This window comes from Capricornis sumatraensis, chromosome 7 (genome assembly GCF_032405125.1).
Source record: "Capricornis sumatraensis isolate serow.1 chromosome 7, serow.2, whole genome shotgun sequence".
NCBI classification, from domain to species: domain Eukaryota; kingdom Metazoa; phylum Chordata; class Mammalia; order Artiodactyla; family Bovidae; genus Capricornis; species Capricornis sumatraensis.
In genome coordinates this window covers 109903897-109913212 of record NC_091075.1, presented here as the reverse complement: position 1 = coordinate 109913212, position 9316 = coordinate 109903897, and the positions used below count along the sequence as shown (strand labels likewise).

General features: G+C 37.4%; 1 non-coding gene across 1 annotated transcript; it reads right to left on the bottom strand.

The window, feature by feature from the left end:
• Positions 1–392: 392 nt before the first annotated feature.
• On the bottom strand, positions 393–500 carry LOC138082507 (U6 spliceosomal RNA). Its single transcript, XR_011145134.1, has one exon. It is a non-coding gene; the product is annotated as a U6 spliceosomal RNA (small nuclear RNA).
• Positions 501–9316: the final 8816 nt, after the last annotated feature.

The window sequence follows — 9316 nt, the reverse complement described above, 5'->3', positions numbered from 1 at the left end:
CTGTTACAGATGGACATTCAAGAGGACAGTAGGAACCTTATACATCACAGCAAGAGATTGGGAAATGTGCTCAGCTTGTGGATAGATTCCCTTACAGAAAGACAAAAGGCACAGTGTGCTCTAATTTTAGAATGTTTTCATCATTCTCAGAAGAAATTCAATGCTTATTAGCCTTTACCTCTCAAACCCACCTTTCACGTATACCCACAGTCCTAGCTAAATCACTTTCTATCTCTAAAGATTTGCCTACTCTGGACATTTCATAAAATGGAATAATACAATAAGTGGTCTTTTTAAAATTAAATACATTTGATGTGCAACACTGTAAATTTGATGTAAAATGTGTTATTTCGATCCATTTACATATTATGCTATTTTTGCCATTGTCATGAAAAAATATGGAGTGCTTTATGAATTTGCATGTTATCCTTTTGTGGGGGCCATGCTAGTCTTTTCTGTATTGTTTCAATTTTTAGTATATGTGCTGCCAAAGCAAGTACAGTATGTGGTCTTTTGTGTGTGGCTTCTTTCATATATGATAATGTTTTCAAGGTTTATCCACACTGTAACATGTGTCAATATTTCTTTTTGTTGCTGAGTAGTATTCCATTGTGTGGGAAAAACAAAACAAAACAAAGCAAAACACACTTTGTTTATTTGTTCACCAGTTGATGTACATTTAGATTGTATTCAAAAAAAGAAAGACAAAGGGCATAACATGTGTTATCAACTTTCATCAGTAATCAACAAATACCAGTAGCCAACAACTAGCTAGCTTTCACATATGCCAGTACCATCTTCCAGGCTTCAGGGAGTAGTGAGTGATGAGTGGCAAGAAGTGAGGAATAAACTGTCCCAACATTTCCTGGGGAGGTGGAAGAATTGAGGAGACTTTCTATTTCTAGTGTAGTCAGGGAACACCCTCCACCAACACCATCACCATCATTAACACACACACACACACACACACACACACACACATGATCTGTTTTACACAATGCATGTGATAAGGTTGGTTTTAACAGAAGTAATCAAAAGTATGTTGTTCTTTAGGTCCTAGAATCAAACGATGCCATTGAGAGATAGGAGTTGCAGATATGTATTTACCATTTGGAGCACTGATCTTCCTGGTCTCATATTCACCATATAAAATATTTATTATTAAAAAAAGAAAACAACTCTAGCAGGCTCAAAATATATTCACTAAGTCAATTTGGAAACTCTACTTTTTCTTGTATAAATGTTGACTGAGCATGATTCAAAGGCACACAAATAAGGTACTAAAATAATAAATCCTTCAATACCACTTCTTGTCTCTAAAGAAATAAGTAAATGAAAAGAACAGAAGTATAGTTTGTTAATCTCCTCTGGACACTTTTATGCACTTTTTCATATGCTGCTCCTTTGGCCCAAAATGTTCTTCCTTAATTTGTCTGCCATTAAGTCCTAAAAGCTAAATTAGCCTTCCCAACCTCCTTACTTATTGAGAAGCTTCAAATCTATCACAGTATCAACTGGGATATCCTGACCTCTGAACTAATTCTGAAGTAATCTCTCTCTCTGCCTCACTGTTGTTGTAGCTCCTGTAATTCCTCTATTTGAGGACTTGTTTTACAGCATTCTAATTTTGCTATGTGTCTCTCATTAGTCTGTGCTTTGCTTAGGATCAGAGATATATGACATGCATAAAATACACCCCCAAAATCTTTGTCCAGTGAATAAATGAAGAAGTTTTGAAAAAAAAAATTCTACAAGTGTGGTTAACTAGTTTGGCTTTATGGACAATTTTCTAAATACAAATGTATTAAGGTAGGAATCCTTGAGAAGAAAAATACTGAGACAAGGAGTTGAATGCAAGTGGTTTATTTGTGATGTGATGCCAGAAATCATGGAGTGGGGGGCGGGGGTGGCAGAAAGTAAGATAAGAAAGGGAAGAAAGTCAATAAAAGTTCTGCTAATTAACTGGTTACCATCATGTGTCACAGGATCTCCGTCTTGCTAGAGACCTCTGGAAAACCACAAACCTCAAGATTCTCCTACCCAAGAAACAAGGGAACTGACGTTGTTAAACACCCAAACTTCTGTTAATAATTAGTTGAATATTGCTTCTACATACTTAATTCACTGGTACTTTCAGTCTATTCTTGTGGAAACCAAGTCTATTCCAGTGGCCAGATAAAGCCTATGCAAAAAAAAACACCCAGTTCCTCTTAATATGATGTAACCAAATCAGTAATACACAGAAACATTTGGTACAAAGGAATGAATATAATGTTTCAACAAAATGCTCAGGGATGACCAACCCATATCCAGAAAATTCAGCAATTCTTGTAAGGACAAGTTGGCAGCCCTATTCAGGTGATAGAGTTCTTATGTAATTTGTCTCTAAGTGGCTAATTTGTCTTATAATTATATATTACCATAGCAAGGGCTTGAATTCTATCTTTACTGATGATAGATTTACCATTAGCAGCATAATCATTATAGCCTTGATCAAGGAAGCCTGTAATGTTTCAGCCATGTATATTAGTCACTCAGCTGTGTCCATCTCTTTGCAATCGCCTGGCCATGAATGACCAATATTCCTACCATCATGGATGCTCACTCTCTGGGTAGATTGCTCTCTGGGATGAGCAATAAGGGCAGGTGGCTGCACTCTAACTAGATGAGCTCATCCTGTTTATCTTGTTGGTTAACATTTTTGCTGAAATAAACACTCTTTCTAGTGGGGATCGCTTGAGATAGAAGATTTACATCTTTCGGGCTCACAGGCCTATCCCCTAGTGTCTTCCTGACAATTTTCTTATTTTGTTATCCTCAATTTCCAGTCTTTTTCAGGCTGTCATTTACCACTGCTCAAGAATCTCACATACATACATATACATGACTGGGGTTGTACTTCAAAAATTGTATATTTTCTGTTCATACCAACATATGGAGTAGACCCGTTAATGAACCAGTTTCAGGATATTCTTTTAGGCAACTGGTCCCTGGGATCCCTCAATAGGGTCACAAGAGGAGCCGAGGGGAGGATTGGTCATGAGAGTCAGTGACATAAATGTATAGTACACCCATTTGTACAAATTATTTGTACCCTCCTGCCCTACTCATGCCCAGTTCTCACAGTACCACTTCCATAATATGATGGATTAATGCTGTACTCTCCTGAAAATAATTAGCTCATAAGGGACTCACTGTAGAGAATAAAGGATATTTTATGTGAACTCACATATGAGCATACACATTGCATACTCACTAGATGTCTCATGGTCTATTATAGACTTTCTACTAAGGTACAGTGTCTTGTTGTATTTGCTGTGCAGAAGTGAATAGTGCTCTGGTACAAAGAACACTGCCTGTCTTCAGAAGTTTGACAGAGTGTCAATATTGCGGATTACCATGGATAACACATAAATACCTTCAGTTTCTTGAATGCATCCAAATTGAACCACTTCCTGAACTTACTGGAGAAGGCTCTATTCGAATCACCCTCAAAACTGACATCTTAATGAATATCTAAGAACTGATTATGAGTTATATTACTAAAATGATGCATGGTATTAATATCTTTAAAACTCAAAATGACCATCCAAGCACTGTCCCAGCTTCTTAGTTCTAGAAAGTACAGGGCAAATACACTGAAATTTAGTTTAAAAGAAATGCCTCAGTTTTACCCAAGTTCTCAAACCTCTAAAAACTTCACAGATATGTCAGTTAACAAAAACTTTTTAAGGTTTAACATTCCCTTGATACATAGGTACCTTTCCAGTATTTCCAGAGTGCTTGACATTTGACAATCTCCGGGTCAAATTAATATGATGCAGTCGGTGTAGTACAGAGATATAAAAACTGCAACCTCCAAGCCAAACACAGCCTGTCATCTGCTTTCATTTATAAAGTTTTATCAGGACACCATCATTCTCATTTATTTACATAATGTCTATGACTGCTCAATGGAAGATTTTAGGAGTTGTGACAAAGATTGCATGGTCTGTGTGTGTGCTTAGTCACTCAGTCATGTCCGACTCTTTGCAACCCAATGGACTGCCCCTGCCAGGCTCCTCTGTCCATGGGATTCTCGAGACAAGAATACTGGAGTGGGTTGCCATACCCTTCTCCAGGGAATCTTCCCAACCCGTGGATCAAACCCAGGTATCCCTCATTGCAGGTGGATTCTATACTGTCTGAACCACTAGAGAAACATCATCTGCAAAGCCTCAAATATTTCCTATTTGACTTTCTACAGTAAAAGTTTGCTGAACTCTGTATAGAGAATAGTTTCGTGCAAGGCAATGTGTCTAGATGATCAAGGTCCCATTGACCTACAGAGCAAGAGATTAACATAACCCTCTAGCAAAGCTGTAAAGGTGTACTGCTGTCTTTCCAACTGACCACTAACAACAGCTGATTTGCCTTCCTGATAGCTATTGAAACAAATAGTTTCCCCAAATCAGTAACTATATTCTAAGGTCATATATGGAATGCTGATTTCTTTTAGAAAAGGTATAGCTCCAACACAGAAAACGGTCACTACCACTTTGTTATAATTATGAAAGTTTGCCATCATCTGTCAAAATCCATCTTTTTTTTTTTTTTAACTCATACATCCCATATCAGGGAATTAAGCAGGATATAATGAAGCCCACCACTGCTACATCATTTAAGGTTTTGAAGATGGCATTATCTGTGCAACTTTATCTAGGATGCACCAGCACTTTTGAGTTTCTGTAAATGAGGGATGCAGATAGTTTTACAAGCTTCTATTTGGACTTTTATAGCTTAATAGCTCTTCATCCACAGATGAGGGAACACGATGATGGTTCTGCCAGCTGCTAAATATATCCATGTGGATTGTGCTCTATGAGGCTGAGGAAATGACCCAATCATTTCAGAAACTGAGATGGCACATATTTGGGTCAGAAGTCTGTATATCCACACTCTAAAAGAAGTAACGAGGCTGTCCTCATTCCTATCTTACCAGTGGTAATTCAGATCCTATATCCAATGGCCTTATCAACATCCAGATAATTTTTCCTCAATTAAAAAAAAAATACATCTAGTTTCTTTTGCTGTGCAACAGCTTTTAATTAGGTCCCACTTACTTCCCTGGTGGCTCAAATGGTAAAACCTCTGCCTACAATGCAGGAGACCTGGGTTCAGTCCCTGGGTCAGAAAGATCCCCTGGAGAAGGAAATGGAGGAGCCTAGTGGGCTACAGTCCATGGGGCCACAAAGAGTTGGACACGACTGAGGGACTTCACTTTCACTTTTTTGTTTATTTTTGCTTTTATTTCCATTACTATGGAAGGTGGGTCATAGAAGATCTTGCTATGATTTACATCAAAGAATGTTCTGCCTATGTTTTCCTCTAAGAGTTTTATAGTTTCTGGTCTTATATTTAGGTCATTAATCCATTTTGAGTTTATTTTTGTGCATGGTATTAGGATGTGTTCTAATTTCATTCTTTTGCAAAGAGCTGTCCAGTTTTCCCAGCACCATTTATTGAAGAGACTATCTACTTTGTTGCATATTCTTGCCTCCTTTGTCAAAGATTAAGTATCCATAGGTATGTGGGTTTATCTCTGGGCTTTCTATCTTGTTCCATTAGAAAAATATATTTCTGTTTTTGTGCCAGTACCATACTGTCTCGATGGCTGTAACTTTGTAGTATAGTCTAAATTCAGACATGTTAATTCCTCCAGCTCCATTTTTCCTTCTCAAGGTTACTTTGACTATTCAGGGTCTTTTGTGCTTCCATACAAATTATGAATTTTTGTTCTAGTTTTGTGAAAGATATCATTGGTAGTTTGATAGATATTGCATTGAATCTATTTGAATGGTATAGTCATTTTCACAATATTGATTTTTCCAATCCAGGAACATAAAATATCTTTCAATATGTTTGTGTCATCTTTGATTACATTCATCAATGTCTTAAAGTTTTCTGCATACAGGTCTTTTGTCTCTTTAGGTAGGTTTATTCCTAGTGAAAAGACAACCCTCAGAATGGAAGAAAATAATAGCAAATGAAACAACTGACAAAGTATTAATCTCCAAAATATACAAACAGCTCATTCAGCTCAATACCTGAAAAACAAATAATTCAGTCAAAAAGTGGGCAGATTGCTGAATCAGATATTACTCAAAAAAAAAAAAATACAGATGGCTAATAAACTCATGAAAAGATGCTCAACATAAGTCATTACTAGAGAAATACAAATCAAAACTACAATGAGGCATCATCTAACACCAGTCAGAGTGGCCATCATCAAAAATAATTACAAAGAATAAATGCTTGAGAGGATGTGGAGAAAAGGGAAACCTCTTGTACTGCTGGTGGGAATGCAAATTGATACAGCCACTATGTATGGAGATTCCTTAAAAAATTAGGAATAAAACTACCATAGGATCCAGCAATCACACTACTAGAAACATACCCTGAGACAACCATAATTGAAAGAGACACATGCATCCCAGTGTTCATCACAGAACTATTTACAGCAGCTAGGAAATGGAAGCAATCTAGATGTCCATTGACAAATGAATGAATAAAGTTGTGGTACATGTACACAATTGAATATTAGCCATAAAAAAGGAACATATTTGAGTCACTCTAATGCGGTGATGAACCTAGAGCTTATTACACAGAGTGAAGTAAGTCAGAAAGAGAAAGACAAATATCATATATTAATTCATGTATATGGAATCTAGAAAGTCTGTACTGATGAACCTATCTGCAGTGCAGTGATGAGATGCAGATATAGAAAACAGACTTGTGAACACAGTAGCGGAAGGAGAGGATGGGATGAATTGAGAGAGCAGCATTGAAACATATGCATTACAGTATGTAAAATTAGATAGCCAGGAAAAATTTGCTGTGTGATGCAGGGAGCTCAAACCCAGTGTTCTGCGACAATCTAGAGGGGTGGGATGGGATGGGAGGCAGGAGGGAGGTTAAAGAGTGAGGGGATATGCATATACCTATGGCCGATTCATGTTGATATGTGGCAGAAACCAACACAATATTGTAAAGCTATTATCCTTTAATTAAAAATAAATAAACTTTCATAGGCTTCTGTTTTGTGAAGAAGTATCTACTGTGTCTTGAACAGATATGATCTTTCACTCAGTAGATTCTAGAGTTCAACAATTGGTTTATGTTTGGAAACTGGGTAACAAAGAGTGATTTTCCATTGTAGTAGCTGACATCAGCTTTCCTTGTACCTTAAAAAAGTTCTTAATCTGTTTTTGTTGAATTCAGTTCCGTTCAGTTGCTCAGTCATGTCCAACTCTTTGCGACCCCATGAAATGCAGCATGCCAGGCCTCCCTGTCCATCACCAACTCCTGGAGTTCACCCAGACCCACGTCCATTGTGTTGGTGATGCCAGCCAACCATCTCATCTTCTGTCGTCCCCTTCTCCTCCTGCCCTCAATCTTTCCCAGCATCAGGGTTTTTTCAAATGACTCAGCTCTTTGCATCAGGTGGCCAAAGTATTGGAGTTTCAGCTTCAACATCAGTCTTTTCAATGAATATTCAGTTGAATATTTGTTGAATTTGTTGAATTAGGTAAATAAAATTTTATTCTCATTGGCTGTTCTTTGAAATGCCATCACCAAGAGCCCTGTTGCCTTTTTGGAATTTTGTTACCTTATTACCTCTAATAATTTGTATCCACTTTACCTCTATGAGCCTCAACTATTCTGAAATCCTTCCATTCCTATCTGCTAAAGCTATTCTGTCATGTCTCCTTCATTTCTTTGTAGACCATCATTGTTTCTCTGCCTCAAGGACCAATTTCAGAAGTATAGTAGGTATCCTTGCAGGAGTAGTAAATCCTAAATTAGTGACGAGTGCCCTCATACAAATAAACTCTCTTCCATCAAACACACATTGTGCTGGACCCTCCGTATCTATCCCGAGGCATGCTCTACTTGTCTCTGATTGTGTCTCTCTTAAACCCTTTCATTCTGAGCATGTTAACATTAAATATTAACTGAGAACAATGAAAGGAGGAGCAGATCTTGAGAAGGTTAATAATCCTGTTGGCTAACATTAATCTTGGGTAAAGTCCTTGCATGTTCTTTATGCAATGAGAGACCATTCTCTTTTTTTAGTAAAAGGCAATTCTTCAGCCTAGAAGGTTTAAGGAAATCTTGGGATTCAAACACACCTGCCCAATATTCCCATCCTGAATTTCAGCATTTTGTTCTTCTCTTATCATGAACCTAAATTTATTACAGAAGACTTGCTGGGACTGTGAATTCAGCCTTCAACCTAATTCTGAAACTCTTATAGTCAAGTCTTAGGCCTGATACCTAGCAAAGTCTATTCTCCAGGTGAAGTTAACAGTCTTTTTAAACCATTTCCATTAAGGCTTAGTTGCTTTTCCAGTGTTCCCTTGTTTAATAGCTGCCTAAACGGAGACTACCATTTTCTCTTTCAGAGCTCTGGGGCACTTGTTAACAGCCAAAATTCTTAAATTTCCCATTGTTCCATAACCCAGTATATATTCTCACACCTATATATATTCCATCACCATCCACCATGGTTGACAGTTCTATTAACCTGACTTGCCACCCACTATGGTGTCTTGTTGCCATTTGGCCATTTAGCAATGTAACCCTGGGTCTTGGTTTCTACAGAAAATAATTCTATTCTTGGCTCCAATTATCATAGCTTGTGTTTCCCTTGAACCAAATCTTGATAAAAGGCTCTGAGTGAAACAATCTGTTTTCAATGGGGTCACAGGCTGAACCAGTAGGAAATGGGAAAGTTAAGCAGGAAGTACAAGGTTCTCAATACAGTGTATACTAATGAACAGTTATGAGGTCAACTGGGGCTCCGTCCTACTGAAGACCTCGGGAAGACTGCATGAAAATGTTTCAGAGTTAGACACTTGTTATGTGGCAAATATCGAGCTGAATGTAAATAAAACAGAAAATATAATGCCCAATCGTTCAGGGAGTATTTTGGGACTTAGAGTTAAATAAGGATAACTGAAATGTGAGTCCATGAATAAAGGATTAAAATACTCACAAACGCTGTTACAGAGATAAGATCTAAGGAGAAAATACACTTAAAAATCACTTAAATATCAAAAAGTACATGACATTAAAAAACACCCACGGATCATAGAAAAGTTTTTTGATGAAAAATATCAGTTTCCTACTTTACACTTCCCCATTGCTAATGTTACTGTCCAGGTTCATCTGCTGTTAACAATTTATGTATCTAGCTCTTAAGACAGTTATTATATAACTCTACAGTGTCTTTACAAATATTGCTTTCAGTTCAGTTCAGTCTTTCAGTCATGTC